General features: G+C 45.0%; 1 pseudogene; it reads right to left on the minus strand.

Annotated features, from left to right (window-relative positions):
* LOC112073999 (macrophage mannose receptor 1-like) overlaps positions 1 to 7,682 on the minus strand; it is a 61,281-nt pseudogene extending 53,599 nt beyond the window's left edge.
* Between the last annotated feature and the right edge of the window lie 6,033 nt (positions 7,683 to 13,715).

A 13,715-nucleotide genomic window follows, 5' to 3' on the forward strand; every position in this document is an offset into this window, starting at 1 on the left:
TGGGTGGTGTTTGGGTTTAGGGGGTGGTAGGGCCAGGGTTTAGGGGGTGTTAGGGTTAGGGGGGTGGTTGGGGAGAGTAGTTAAGGGTTGGGGAGTGTTTTAGGGCCAGGGATTGGGGTGTTAGGGTTGGTGGAGTCGCATTTAGGGCCAGGGTAGGGGGGTGTTAGGGCAGTTTAGGGGGTGTTTAGGGCGGTTAGGGGTGTTAGGGTTTTGGGAGGTGATTAGGGCCAGGGTTAGGTGGGGTGTTAGGCGTGTGGGGTTAGGTGTTGAGGAGTGTCTAGGGCGAGCAGGGCAGGTTAGGGGGTGTTAGGCAGGGTTAGGGGGTGTTAGGGTTGGGGGTGTTAGGGTTGGGGATGGTTAGGGCAGGGTTAGGGGGTGTTAGGGTTGGGGGGTGTTAGGGTTGGGGAGTGTTAGGGCCAGGGTTAGGGGGTGTTAGGGCCAGGGTTAGGGGGTGTTAGTTAGGGGGTGTTAGGGTTGGGGAGTGTTAAGGGCCAGGGTTAGGGGGTGTTAGGGTTGGGGGGTGTTAGGGTTGGGGAGTGTTAGGGCCAGGGTTAGGGGGTGTTAGGGTTGGGGGGTGTTAGGGCCAGGGTTAGGGGGTGTTTAGGGTTGGGGAGTGTTAGGGCCAGGGTTAGGGGGTGTTAGGGTTAGGGGGTGTTAGGGTTGGGCGGAGTGTTAGGGTTGGGAGTGTTTAGGGCCAGGGTTAGGGTGGGTGTTGGGTGGAGAGCGGGTTAGGGGGTGTTGGCAGGTTTAGGGGTTTAGGGTTGGGTAGGTGGGTGTAGGGCAGGGTTAGGGGCGCTTAGCCGCAGCTACGTATTTGGGGATTGGTGTGATTAGACGCGAATTGGGGAGTATTGGGTTAGGCGCTGGTCTGCGGAGGTTGTTCAATTGTTGTGGGTGTATGAATGGGACTTAGGGTATTAGAGAAGGGATGTTAGGAGGGTTGGTGGGGGTGTTATAGGGTTGGGGAGTGTTTAGGGCCAAGGGTTAAGTTGGTGGGTTGTTCTTATGTGTTGGAGAAAAGCGAAGTGTGTGGGAAGCGCGTCTTGGAGAAGAGTGTTAGCGTTGAACGGTAGGTTATGGGGTGGTGTAGTTAGTGGTTGGGGGAGTTGCATTATAGTAGTTAGGGAGTGTTGGTTTTTTTAATCGATAGTGTTACAGGACTTAACAGGGCCAGCGGGTTTAGTATTATGGTGGAAGGCCAAGGTAGCGTCGTAAGTAACGGATTGTTTTGAGTTTATAGAGCGTAATGGGATTGGAGCTAGTGCGTTTTTACAGAGTTTGCGAAGATAAGTGTCGAATGCTCTGGGTAGCCTGGATGGATTACAAATCTGTCGTTCTGACCATGAATAGAGAGGAGCAGTATGTGCTCAGGGATTTGTAACACTTTTCTATTTCTGTCCCTTTATATAGAGACAGTGCGCTGTATATTTTTGTTGGAGGCAGATAAAATCGTGCTCTGTTCCTGGTTAGATTTAGTAGATAAAAGTGTCTATATTCATACATGAGTAAATAATTAATAAGCGAGAGTGTGTTATTGGAGGCACTCTTGTGGAGGGGTAGAGAATGAAATGGTATAACTTCATAATATACAATTTTCCCTAGAACCAGTGTACATGAGCGTTGGTGCTCGGTATTTTGGGAGGAATGCGGATCCTTTCTCTCCGGGACCTCTGGGTGCAGGTGAAGCGTGGATTGGAGTTGGTATGACGTGGGGCTGGGACATGCGAAGAGTGAGGCCGATTACGGTATTCAGAAACATGCTAGGTGGCCCTAGTCTTGACGGGCTTTCGTTGCTCATATTAATATGGAGCTGGTCAGTCATGAGTAGGTAATCCTGTCTATATACGAGCTTTGGCTCGACTGAGGGAAGCTTGCAGATAATTGTAATGGGGTTAAGAGTGAGGGGAAGTCATTGGGAAAATCATGTTAAACACTGATTTCACTTATGTCGGGCCAGACAGGTCACTTATGGTGGGATTGGGGTATAAGCAGAGAAAGAGACTGTGGAGTAGGTGTGTAGAATGTATAGGATGTATAGCCTTTATTTTCACTAGGACTCGTCTGACTATCGATGTGAGGTATCGCTAAGTGGTGTCTCACTGATCTCGAATACTATTCATTTCGGAAGTCTAAGTATATGTGGAACAGCTTTTCTTTCATGATTGTTTGCTCCTTTTACTATTGTGCTAATATTTGTATTGGAGTAGCATACGTGACTTCCGACTGTCTGCTCACTTGTCTATGGGGATCTTCGCTATGTTGCTCCGTCTCTGAGGCTCTCTAGGTCCAGGTCTTCTTGGTAAAGACAATGCTCTAACTTGGAGAGGTAATTGCTTAGGTGTCGCGTAGGGAAATAACAGAAGATGTCTGGGAAGCAAATAAGGTCAAGGGGTGTGAATATTTTCTGGACGGCTCTGAATAACCATGTATCTTACTCTGTTGATCAGTACATAACATTAGGATAACACATTGTGAGGGGAAAAAATTACAGAAAATACACGCATGGGTAAATAACAAATACATGATATATATACAAAAATGAATGCGACTAGCATTGGAATCTCTGTATAATTATATACTACTTATTTAATCTGGGGTACTCCAGACATAGATGTTGTCTGTAATTCATATAGCAAGAAGCATATTCACTGTATTTGGAACGCTAAGCAGAAAATTAACCTGCCTATTTATATAATTAATATAGTTTAGGGGGCTAAAATGCTTAAAATATTAAAGCAATTAACTTCATACAGAATACATCCTTCATTTTTGGTGTTCAATCATACCAAATATTTTTCAAAAGTATCTGGTCCGCTCTGCTTCTTAACAAGATACCGTACAAAGCTGTTTACAATTGAAATGTATCTCCAGCAAAAGACAAATACAGTACATCCCACAAAGGTTGTGGATGACCTGTTGAGCCGGCTTGCGACGGGAGACCGGGTAGACGCACATTGGCCAATTGGCCCCTGGGTTGTGTTTTGGAGGACGACGGCTGTCGACCTTTCGTCTCCCGAGTCCGGGTACGAGAGTTGCAGGCGATGAGACAAGACTGGGTAAACTACCATTGGATACCATGAAATTGGGCGAGAAAGGGGTAAAAAAAAATCGATTAAAACGTATATGTCCCTTTAAATTAGTGGTTCTATTTCAGCCACACAACAGCCTCCATGCTTTCAGGTGTATCACTGGGAGCACAAGGCCTGGCATCTTCCATAAGAAACTTGGCAGTAGAACGTTTTACTGCAGATGCTCAGTAACTTTCAACTGCGTGGGAAAGAGAAGGCTGTCATCCGGATGCACAACCTTTCAACAAGTCACTTTGGGCAAATTTCTTCTGGCCTGCTAGAGGCCAGTGTTGAACACATTGGCCTCGCGGGACAGCCAACAAGTCAGCGCCGTTTGGTTTATTGGTCTGGTGGGACCTGACTCTCGAGCCTGAGGCTAGCCGCCCGTGGGGCTCTGGGATTGTTTGTGTGATTAGCCACGACAATCACAGAACGGGCGCTGGCCTCGCAGGGGACCTCTGCTAGCTCCGTCCAATTGGTTGTCCTGGTTGCCAACACTTCGGTCACTAACGGAAGTTCAGAACTGCTTCTGGAGAAGCAAATCAAGCCCAGAATACGACTGTATTTGTCTCCGCATGGAGTTTCCTGGAAATGGGTTTCCCTGGCGCTCACAGCCTTTGGCAAACCAAAGCGTCGGCGTGGAGTGTTGTACTCCTGCCTTGGGACTCTCTGGGAGTGGACTCCTTCTCTGAATGTGCTGTCCACTTACCATCCCCCTCGCTCAGACGAGAGGTCTGGTGGGGTTCGTGTGGACAGTGTCGGCCGAGAGATAACGCGTTGAGGTGCCGAATTAGAGCGATCGGTGCCTTCTGGTGCAAGGTCAGGTCAAACAATGTTGTATTCTGTAGTTTGGTGGAGGAGGATAATGTCTGGGGGGCTTGTTTTTCATGGTTCGGGCGCCTTAGTTCAGGTGAAGGGGAATCGTAACGCTACAATGACATTCTAAGAGGTTTCTCTCTGTGTGCTTCGTCTTCCAACTTTTTGTGGCAACAGTTGGGGCAAAGTCCTTCGTCTCATACCCCCGTTGAAGTTTACATGAGAACCTCGACGACCATTTCTGTATGGACCTCGGTTTGTGCACGGGGGCATTGTCATGCTGAAACACGGAACGGGCCCTTTGCCCAAAACTGTTGCCACAAAGTTGGAAGCACGAAACTTAGAATGTGCCTTGTGCGTTAAGATTTCCCTTACTGGAACTAAGGGGCCCGACCATGACAACAGCCAGACCATTATTCCCTCCTCACCAAAACGTATCAGTTGGGCACTATGGCGATTCGGCAGGTATCTCTGGTATCTGCAACCCACATTCTTCCGTCTGACTGCCAGATGGTGAAGTGTGATTCATGCACATCAGAGAATGAGTTTCCACGCTCAGAGTCCAATGGCGGTGAGCTTACACCAACTCCAGCCGACGCTTTGGTTGCGCAAAGGCTGCGTCGGCCATGGAAACCCATTTCATTGAAACTCCGACAAACAGTTATTCTGCTGCTTTTGCTTCAGAGCGCAGTTTGGGGAACTCAGTAGTGAGGTTGCAACCGAGGACAGACATTTTTACGTGTTATGTGCTTCAGCACTTAGGCGTCGTTCTGTGAGCTTGTGTGGCTTGCCTTTGCAGCTGAGCCCATTGTTGCTCCTGACATTTCCACATCACAATACAGCACTTACAGTTGACCGGGGCAGCTCTAGCAGGGCAAGAAATTTGCCAAAGTGACTTGTTGGAAGTTGGCATCCTATGACGGTGCACGTTGAAAGTTTACTGACTCTGCAGTAAGACCGTTTACTGCCATGTTTGTTATGGAGCTTGCATGGCTGTTGTGCTCAATTTTAATACACCTGTAAGCAACGTGGTGTGGCTGAAAATAGAAATCCACTAATTTAAGGGGTGGTACATATACTTTTTTATCGATTTTTTTTTACCTTTTTTCTCCCCATTTCATGGTATCCAATTGGTAGTTCAGTCTTGTCTCATCGCGCTGCAACTCTCGTACGGACTCGGGAGAGGCGAAGGTCGTACAGCCTGGCGTCCTCCAAAACACAACCAGGGGCCAATTGGGCCCTTGTGGCGTCTCCGGGTCTCGCCGGTCGCAGCCCGGCTGCAACAGTTCTCCACACCCTTTTTGGGGATGTACTGTAATTTGTCTTTTCTGGAGGATAAGACATTTAATTGTACCGGCTTTGTAGGCTTGTTTTTAAGAAGGGCGATACTTTTGAAAATATTTTATATTGAACTACCCAAAAATGAAGAAGTTGTTTCTGTATGAAGTTTAATTGCTTTAATATTTAATCATTTTAGCCCCCTACAACTTATATTAATTATATAAATAGGGCCTGTTTAAATTTTTGTCTGGCTTAGCGTTCCAAAATACAGTCGAAATATGTTTTGCTCCATATGATTTAAGAACAGTACTGGAGTAGGCAGCGCATAAATAAGTAATAAGGACTGTGATTATAGATTATTCAGTGTGATTTTCCTCATAAATAGACTGGTAATTTACAGAAGCGTCAGAAAATATTCAACCCTTGACTTTTTCACATTTTTGTTGTGTTAGCAGCCTGAATTTAAAGTAATTTTTTTTTGGCACTGACTTAAACCACAATATCCCATAATGTCAAAGTGGAATTATGTTCTCGAAAAGTTTTCAATTAATAATAATGAAAAGCTCATGTCTTGAGTCAATATGTTTCAACCCTTTGTTATAGCAATGCTTAAATAAGTTATGTAAGTCAAAATGTTCTAACCAGTCCATAATAAGTTGCAAAAATACGTGTTTAACATGATTTTTCAAATGACTTTCCTCATCTCTGTACCCCATATTACATTATTGCAGGTTCTCAGTCGAGCAAGCTCGTATTAAATAGACAGGATTCCTACTCATACTGGACAGCTCATATTATAGACCCAGAAGCCCGCTACATGGCATAAAGACCAACCTAACTCCTCTCTCGGCATGTCAGCCCACTCATTATCTCAGCCAATCAGGGTAGCGGGAAGGTTTGCTCTCTAACCAACGAGGCTCATAATTTTAAATAATTTAATAATATTTACAGATGGCATACGTTTGTTTATTAAGGCCATGACAGTTCACAATGATCCAGAAGATTTCTGCCCAAAACGCACTTAGATAAAAAAAAAAAGGTTACATCAAATAGTCTTCCTCTGACGTAGCTGGAGCACGAAACACACTTTATTTTCCCTGAAACGAGTCACAAATGTCTAAAAAAATGTTGTTCACTTTGTCATTATGTAATGTGTTGTGGTAGATTAAAAAAGTATATATGTATATATACACTACTGTTCAAGGTTTAAGGGTATTGTTTTTTTTAAAGAATCAAATTTTTTGTTTCCATTAAAATATCATCAAATTGATCAGAAATACAGTGTAGACATTGTAATGTTGTAAATGACTATTGTTAGCTGGAAACGGCAGATGTTTTAATGAAATATCTACATTGGCGTACAGAGGCCCATTATCAGAACCATCACTCCTTGTGTTTCAATGGCAACGTTGTGTTGCTAATCAGTTTAATCATTTTAAAGGATAATCTGATCATTAGAACCTTTTGCAATTATGTTGCACATCTGACAACTGTCATGCTGATTAAAGTTAGGGTTGGGGGGTGTTAGGGTTAGGGAGTGTTAGGGTGTGTTAAGGTTAGGGCCAGGGTTAGATGGTGGCAGGTAGCCTAGTGGTTAGAGCGTTGGGATAGTAGGTTAGGTTGCTAGATCGAATCCCCGAGCTGGCAAGGTACAAATCTGTCGTTCTGCCACTGAACAAGGCAGTTAACCCACTGTTCCTAGGCTGTAATTGTAACTTAACTGACTTGCCTAGTTAAATAAAGGTTAAACAAATAAAAATAGGGGGTGTTAGGGCAGTGTGGAGGGAGGATGATGGTACCATACCTCTCCCCTGACCAGGACACAGTTGCCCCCCATTGGCATGGCTTCCTCCCACCTGGTGAAGGTGACAGGGGATTGGTCGCTCCACTCAAACAGTAGTGGCATCTTGACATCGTTCATCCCGATCCACAGCTCGTCAGCGGCCGCTGGGACAGAGAAGAGGTGGAGAGGGGAGAGTTGGAGTTAGCCTTTTCACTGACTGTCTAACGTGTGAGCGTATCTGTGTTTCACTGACCATATCCCAGCTGTGACATCACAAAGCTGTGCTCCTCAATGTTGTAGATGCTGGCCAGGTCGCCTCCGTCCTTCCGACATTCCGTCTGAGCCTCTGTCCAGGTCTTCTTGGTACGCTGCAGGAGGTAGCACCTGGCAGCGTAGGGAATCCACGGACTGGAGCAGAAACCTGTCTCTTCTGTTGATCACAAACACAGGGAAACACATTGTAGAATACAAGAAATACACCGCCCATAATAAACAAAATAATACAAAAATGAAATGGACTAGATTGAACTGTACTAAAACAAACTGTACAAGATTGAAATGGGGAGGTGGGTCTTCCTGACAGACCTACCTGGGTGAACGGGGGGTGTAGGTGGGTCTTTCTGACAGACGTAGCCATGTGTCTTGGAGCACAGGGAGCTCTGCCAGTAGAACTGCTGAGCTGGGTTGACCAGTCCACACATCTGACCAGGATCAGAGAGAGGATGACCTACAGACTACTGTGGACAGAGTCAGTGTACACTATATAGGGAAAGGTACCAGGGTCAGTTACACTATATAGGGGAAAGACCAGGGTGTAGTTTACACTATATAGGGGAAAGGGACCAGGGTTAGTAACACTATTAGGGGAATAGGACCAGGGGGGGTAGGTAAAGTCGGGGGTTGCAGGGGTCTGGTCTGGTTGGGGTGGTTAGTGGGTTTGGGGGGGGGGGGGATAGGGGGGGGGGGGGTTCTGGGGGCGTATGTGGTGGTTCGGGGGGGGGAGATGGTAGGGGGTGATAGGTCGGGGGGGGTACGGGTATAGGAGGGGGGGGGGGGGTGGTTGGTGGGGTTGGGTGGGGTGGGGGGGTGTTCGGTTTAGGGGGGTGGGGATGGGGAGTGGGTTGGGGGTTGGGGTAGGGGGTGGTGGGGGTGGGGGTCGGGGTGGTTGGGGGTGTGTTGGGGGTCTGTTGCGTGGTCTTGTTGGTTTTGGGGTGGTGTACGGGGGGGGGGCCGGGGGGGTGGGGTTGGGTGGGGGTGTTAGGTATTTTGTGGGTTGGGTCGTGGGGAGTGGTTAGGGTAGGGGGGGTAGGGGGGAATAGTTTACACTATATAGGGGAATTGGACCAGGGTCAGTACACTATATAGGGGAGAAGGCCTAGGGTTAGTTACCACTATATAGGGGGAAAGGGACCAGGGTTAGTTACTACTATATAGGGGAATAGGGACCAGGGTTAGTTACACTATATAGGGGAATAGAGGACCCAGGCCGTTAGTTACCACTATATAGGGAAAAAGGACCAGGGTTAGTTACACTATATAGGGAATAGGACCAGGGTCAGTTTACACTATATTAGGGGAATAGGACCCAGGGCTTAGGCTACACTATATAGGGGAATAGGACCAGGCCGTCAGTTACACTATATAGGGGAATAGGACCAGGGTCAGTTACACTTATATAGGGAATAGGACCAGGGTTAGTTACATACTAGTAGGGGGAAGACCAGGTTAGTTACACTATATAGGGGAAAAGGACCAGGGTTAGTTACACTATATAGGGGAAAGAAGGACCCAAGGGTTAGTTTACACTATATAGGGGAAAAGGACCAGGGTTAGTTTACACTATATAGGGGAATAGGACCAGGGTTAGTTTACACTTATATAGGGGAAAAGGACCAGGGTTAGTTACACTATTATAGGGGAAAAGGACCAGGTTATTACACTATAAGGGGAAAAGGAACCAGGGTTAGTTACACTATATAGGGGAAAGGACCCAGGTTTAGTTACACTATATAGGCGGAAAGGACCAGGGTTAGTTACACTATATAGGGGGAAAAGGATCCAGGGTTAGTTAACACTATATAGGGGGAAAGGACCAAGGGTTTAGTCAACACTATATTGGGGGAATATAGGACCAGGCGTCAGTTACCTAATATATAGCGGGAATAGGACCAGGGTTAGTTACACTAATATAGGGGAATAGGACCAGGGTCAGTTGACACTATATAGCGGGAATAGGACCAGGGTCCAGTTACACTAATATTAGGGGAAATAGGACCAGGGGTTAGTTAACACTATTATAGGTAAAAGACCAGGGTAGTTACACTATATGGGAATAGGGACCAGGGTAGTTACATTATATAGGGGAATAGGACCACGGGTTAGTTTACCACTATAATAGGGGAATAAGCACCAGGGTTAGTTAGTTAACACTATTATAGGGGAAAAGGACCCAGGGTTAGTTAAACTATATAGGGGAAAAGGACCAGGGTAGTTAGTTACACTAGTATAGGGGAATAGACCAGGGTCAGTTACACTATAATTAGGGGAATAGGACCAAGGTTAGTTACACTATAATAGGGGAAAAGACCAGGGTTAGTTACACTATATAGGGGAAAAGGACCAGGGTCCAGTTTACTACTAGTTATAGGGGAAAAGGACCAGGGTCAGTTACAACCTATATAGGCGGAAAAGGACCAGGGTTAGTACCTATTAGGGGGAAAAGGTAACCAGGGATCCAGTATACACGATATATAGGGGGAAAAGGACCAGGGTCAAAGTTAGTTAGCACTATTATAGGGGGAAAGGACCAGCGGTTAGTCCGCCTGGCCTTGCTGGCTATTCCGCGTTCAGCTGTTCTTGCTGGGTATGGACACCGCCACCTGGTCCCAGATCCGTGTTTTTTTCAACTCTTGATGATCGGGCTAATGAAAAGGCCAACCTGATAAAATTATTCATGATTATTATTTTGACCATGCTTGGTCACTTATGAACATTTTTGGAAACATCTTGGTCATAGTTCTGTTATAATCCTCCACCCGGCACAGCCAGAAAGAGATCTGGCCACCCCTCATAGCTGGGTTCTCTCTCAGGTTTCTTTCCTCTAGGTTTTGCCTTTCTAGGGAGTTTTTTCCTAGCCCACCGTGCTTCTACACCTGCATTACTAGCTGGTTTGGGTTTTAGGCTGGGTGTCTGTACAGCACTTCGAGATATTAGCTGATGTACGAAGGGCTAATATAAAAATAAAATTGATTGAAAATTGATAGTTACACTATATAGGGAAAAAGGACCAGGGTCAGTTAGTTACACTATTATAGGGGAAAAAGGACCAGGGTAGTTATACACTATATAGGGGAAAAGGACCAGGGTCAGTTTACACTAATAGGGGGAAAGGACCAGGGTTAGTTACACTATATAGGGAAAAGGACCAGGGTAGTTACACTATATAGGGGAAAGGACCAGGGGTCAGTTAGTTACACTATATAGGGGAAAGGGGACCAGGGTTAGTGTTACACGTATATAGGGGAAAAGGACCAGGGTCAGTTAGTAACACTATAGTAGCGGGAAAAGGACCAGGGTTTAGTTACACTATATAGGGAAAAGGACCAAGGTTCAGTTAGTTACACTATATAGGGGGAAAAGGACCAGGGTTAGTTAACACATATAGGGAAAGGACCGAAGGGTTAGTTACACTATAGGGAGGGGAAAAAGGACCCAGGGTCAGTTAGTTACACTATATAGGGGGAAGGACCAGTGGTTAGTTACACTATATAGGGGAAAGGGAGCCAGGGTCAGTTACAACTATCATAGGGGAATAGTGACCAGGGTTAGTTACCCTATATAGGGGAAACGGAACCAGGGTCAGTTACACTATAATAGGGGGAAAAGGGACCAGGGTTAGTTACACATATAGGGGAATAGGACCTAGGGTTAGTATTACATCATATAGGGAAAAAGGACCACGGTTAGTCACTATATAGGGGAATAGAACCAGGGTCAGTTTAGTTACACTATATAAGGGGAAAAGGACCAGGGTTAGATTTCACTATATGTAGGAAAAGACCACGCGTTAGATTACACTATATAGGGGAATAGGACCAAGGGTTAGTTAGTTACCAACTATATAGGGGAAAAGGGACCAGGGTTAGTGTTACACTAATATAGGGGAAAAGGAACCACGGTTAGTTTACCACTTATAGTGGGAAAGGACCAGGGTTAGTTACACTAATATAGGGGAAAAGGACCAGGTTATTTACACTATATTAGGGGAATAGGACCCAGGGTTCCAGTTACACTATATATAGGGGGAAAGGTACCAGGCGTTTAGGTTACACTATATAGGGGGAAAATGACAAGGGTTTAGTTACACTATATAGGGGAAAAGGGACCAGGGTCAGTTAGTACACTATATAGGGGAAAAGGACCAAGGGTCAGTTACACTATATAGCGGAAAAGGACGCAGGGTGTTAGTTTACACTATATAGGGGAAAAGAACCAGGGTTATTACACTATAATAGGGAAATAGGACCAGGGGTTGTTAGTTTAGCACTATATAGGGGAAAAGGACCAGAGGTCAGTTACACTATATAGGGAATAGGACCAAAGGTGTTAACACTATATAGGGGAAAAGGACGCAGGTTAGTTACCTATATAGGGGAAAAAGGACCAGGGTCAGTTAGTTACCACTATATATAGGGGAAAAGGACCAGGGTTATTACACTATATAGGGGGAAAGGACCGCAGGTTGCACTTAAGGGAGCAGGTTAGTTACACTTGAATAGGAATAGTTGCCAACTATGGGAAGGACGCAGGTTAGCACTTAAAAAAGGCCCGTTAGTTACACTATATAGGAAGAGGTGTTATATGAAGGACCAGGGTGTTACATATAGGGGAAACCGGTTTAACACTATATGGGAAACCGGGTTAATGCACTAATAGGAAACCAGGGTTAGTTACACTATATAGGGGAAAGGACAGGGTTAGTTACACTATAATAGGGGAAAAGAAAAAAAAAAAAAAAAAAAAAAAAAAAAAAAAAAAAAAAAAAAAAAAAAAAAAAAAAAAAAAAAAAAAAAAAAAAAAAAAAAAAAAAAAAAAAAAAAAAAAAAAAAAAAGACAAGTATAAACTATAAGAAAAAAAAAAAAATGGACCAGGGTCCAGAGTTACACTATATAGTGTGGAAAAGGACCAGGTTATAGTTACACTATTAGGGAAAAGGACCAGGTTAGTTAACACTATATAGGGGAAAAGGACCAGGTTAGTTAGTTACATATATTAGGGGAACAAGTACCAGGGTTAGTTAACATATATAGGGGAATAGGACCAGGGGTTAGTTACACTATATAGGGGAAAAGGACCAGGGTAAGTTACACTAATAGGGGAAAAGGAACCAGGGTTAGTTACACTATATAGGGGAAAAGGACCAGGGTTAGTTTTACACTATATAGGGAGAAAGGACAGGGTAGTTTACAGCTAGGGGAAAGGACGGTATTATTACCATGATAGGGGAAGGACAGGTAGTCACTAGTAGAGGTTAGTACACTTGAAAGACCATATAACATATAGGGGAATAACAGGTATACACTATAGGAAAAGGGTTGTACACTATAGGGGAAGCAGGTCAGTACCTATGGGACATTAGTATCACTATATGAGGACCAGGTTATATAGCGGATAGGACCAGGGTCAGTTAACACTATATAGGGGAAAGGACCAGGGTCAGTAGTTACACTATATAGGGGAAAGACCAGGGTTAGTCAGATGTAGTGATATAAGCTGGGAGTCTGTAGGTCATCCTCTCTCTGATCCTGGTCAGATGTAGTGATATAGCTGTTAGTCTGTAGGTCATCCTCTCTCTGATCCTGGTCAGATGTAGTGATATAGCTGTTAGTCTGTAGGTCATCCTATCTCTGATCCTGGTCAGATGTAGTGATATAGCTGTTAGTCTGTAGGTCATCCTCTCTCTGATCCTGGTCAGATGTAGTGATATAGCTGTTAGTCTGTAGGTCATCCTCTCTCTGATCCTGGTCAGATGTAGTGATATAGCTGTTAGTCTGTAGGTCATCCTCTCTCTGATCCTGGTCAGGTGTAGTGATATAGCTTTTAGTCTGTAGGTCATCCTCTCTCTGATCCTGGTCAGATGTAGTGATATAGCTGTTAGTCTGAGGTCATCCTCTCTCTGATCCTGGTCAGATGTAGTGATATAGCTTAGTCTGTAGGTCATCTCTCTCTGATCCTGGTCAGATGTAGTGATATAGCTGTTAGTCTGTAGGTCATCCTCTCTCTGATCCTGGTCAGATGTAGTGATATAGCTGTTAGTCTGTAGGTCATCCTCTCTCTGATCCTTGGTCAGATGTAGATATAGCTGTTAGTCTGTAGGTCATCTCCTCTCTGATCCTGGTCAGATGTAGTGATATAGCTGTTAGTCTGTAGGTCATCCTCTCTCTGATCCTGGTCAGATGTAGTGATATAGCTGTTAGTCTGTAGGTCATCCTCTCTCTGATCCTGGTCAATGTAGTGATATAGCTGTTAGTCTGATGTCATCTCCTCTTCTGATCCTGGTCAGATGTAGTGATATAGCTGTTAGTCTGTAGGTCATCCTCTCTCTGATCCTGGGCAGATGAGTGATATAGCTGTTAGTCTGTAGGTCATCCTCTCTCTGATCCTGGTCAGATGTAGTGATATAGCTGTAGTCTGTAGGTCATCCTCTCTCTGATCCTGGTCAGATGTAGTGATATAGCTGTTAGTCTGTAGGTCATCCTCTCTCTGA

This window comes from Salvelinus sp. IW2-2015, unplaced genomic scaffold, assembly GCF_002910315.2.
Source record: "Salvelinus sp. IW2-2015 unplaced genomic scaffold, ASM291031v2 Un_scaffold2457, whole genome shotgun sequence".
NCBI classification, from domain to species: Eukaryota; Metazoa; Chordata; class Actinopteri; order Salmoniformes; family Salmonidae; genus Salvelinus; species Salvelinus sp. IW2-2015.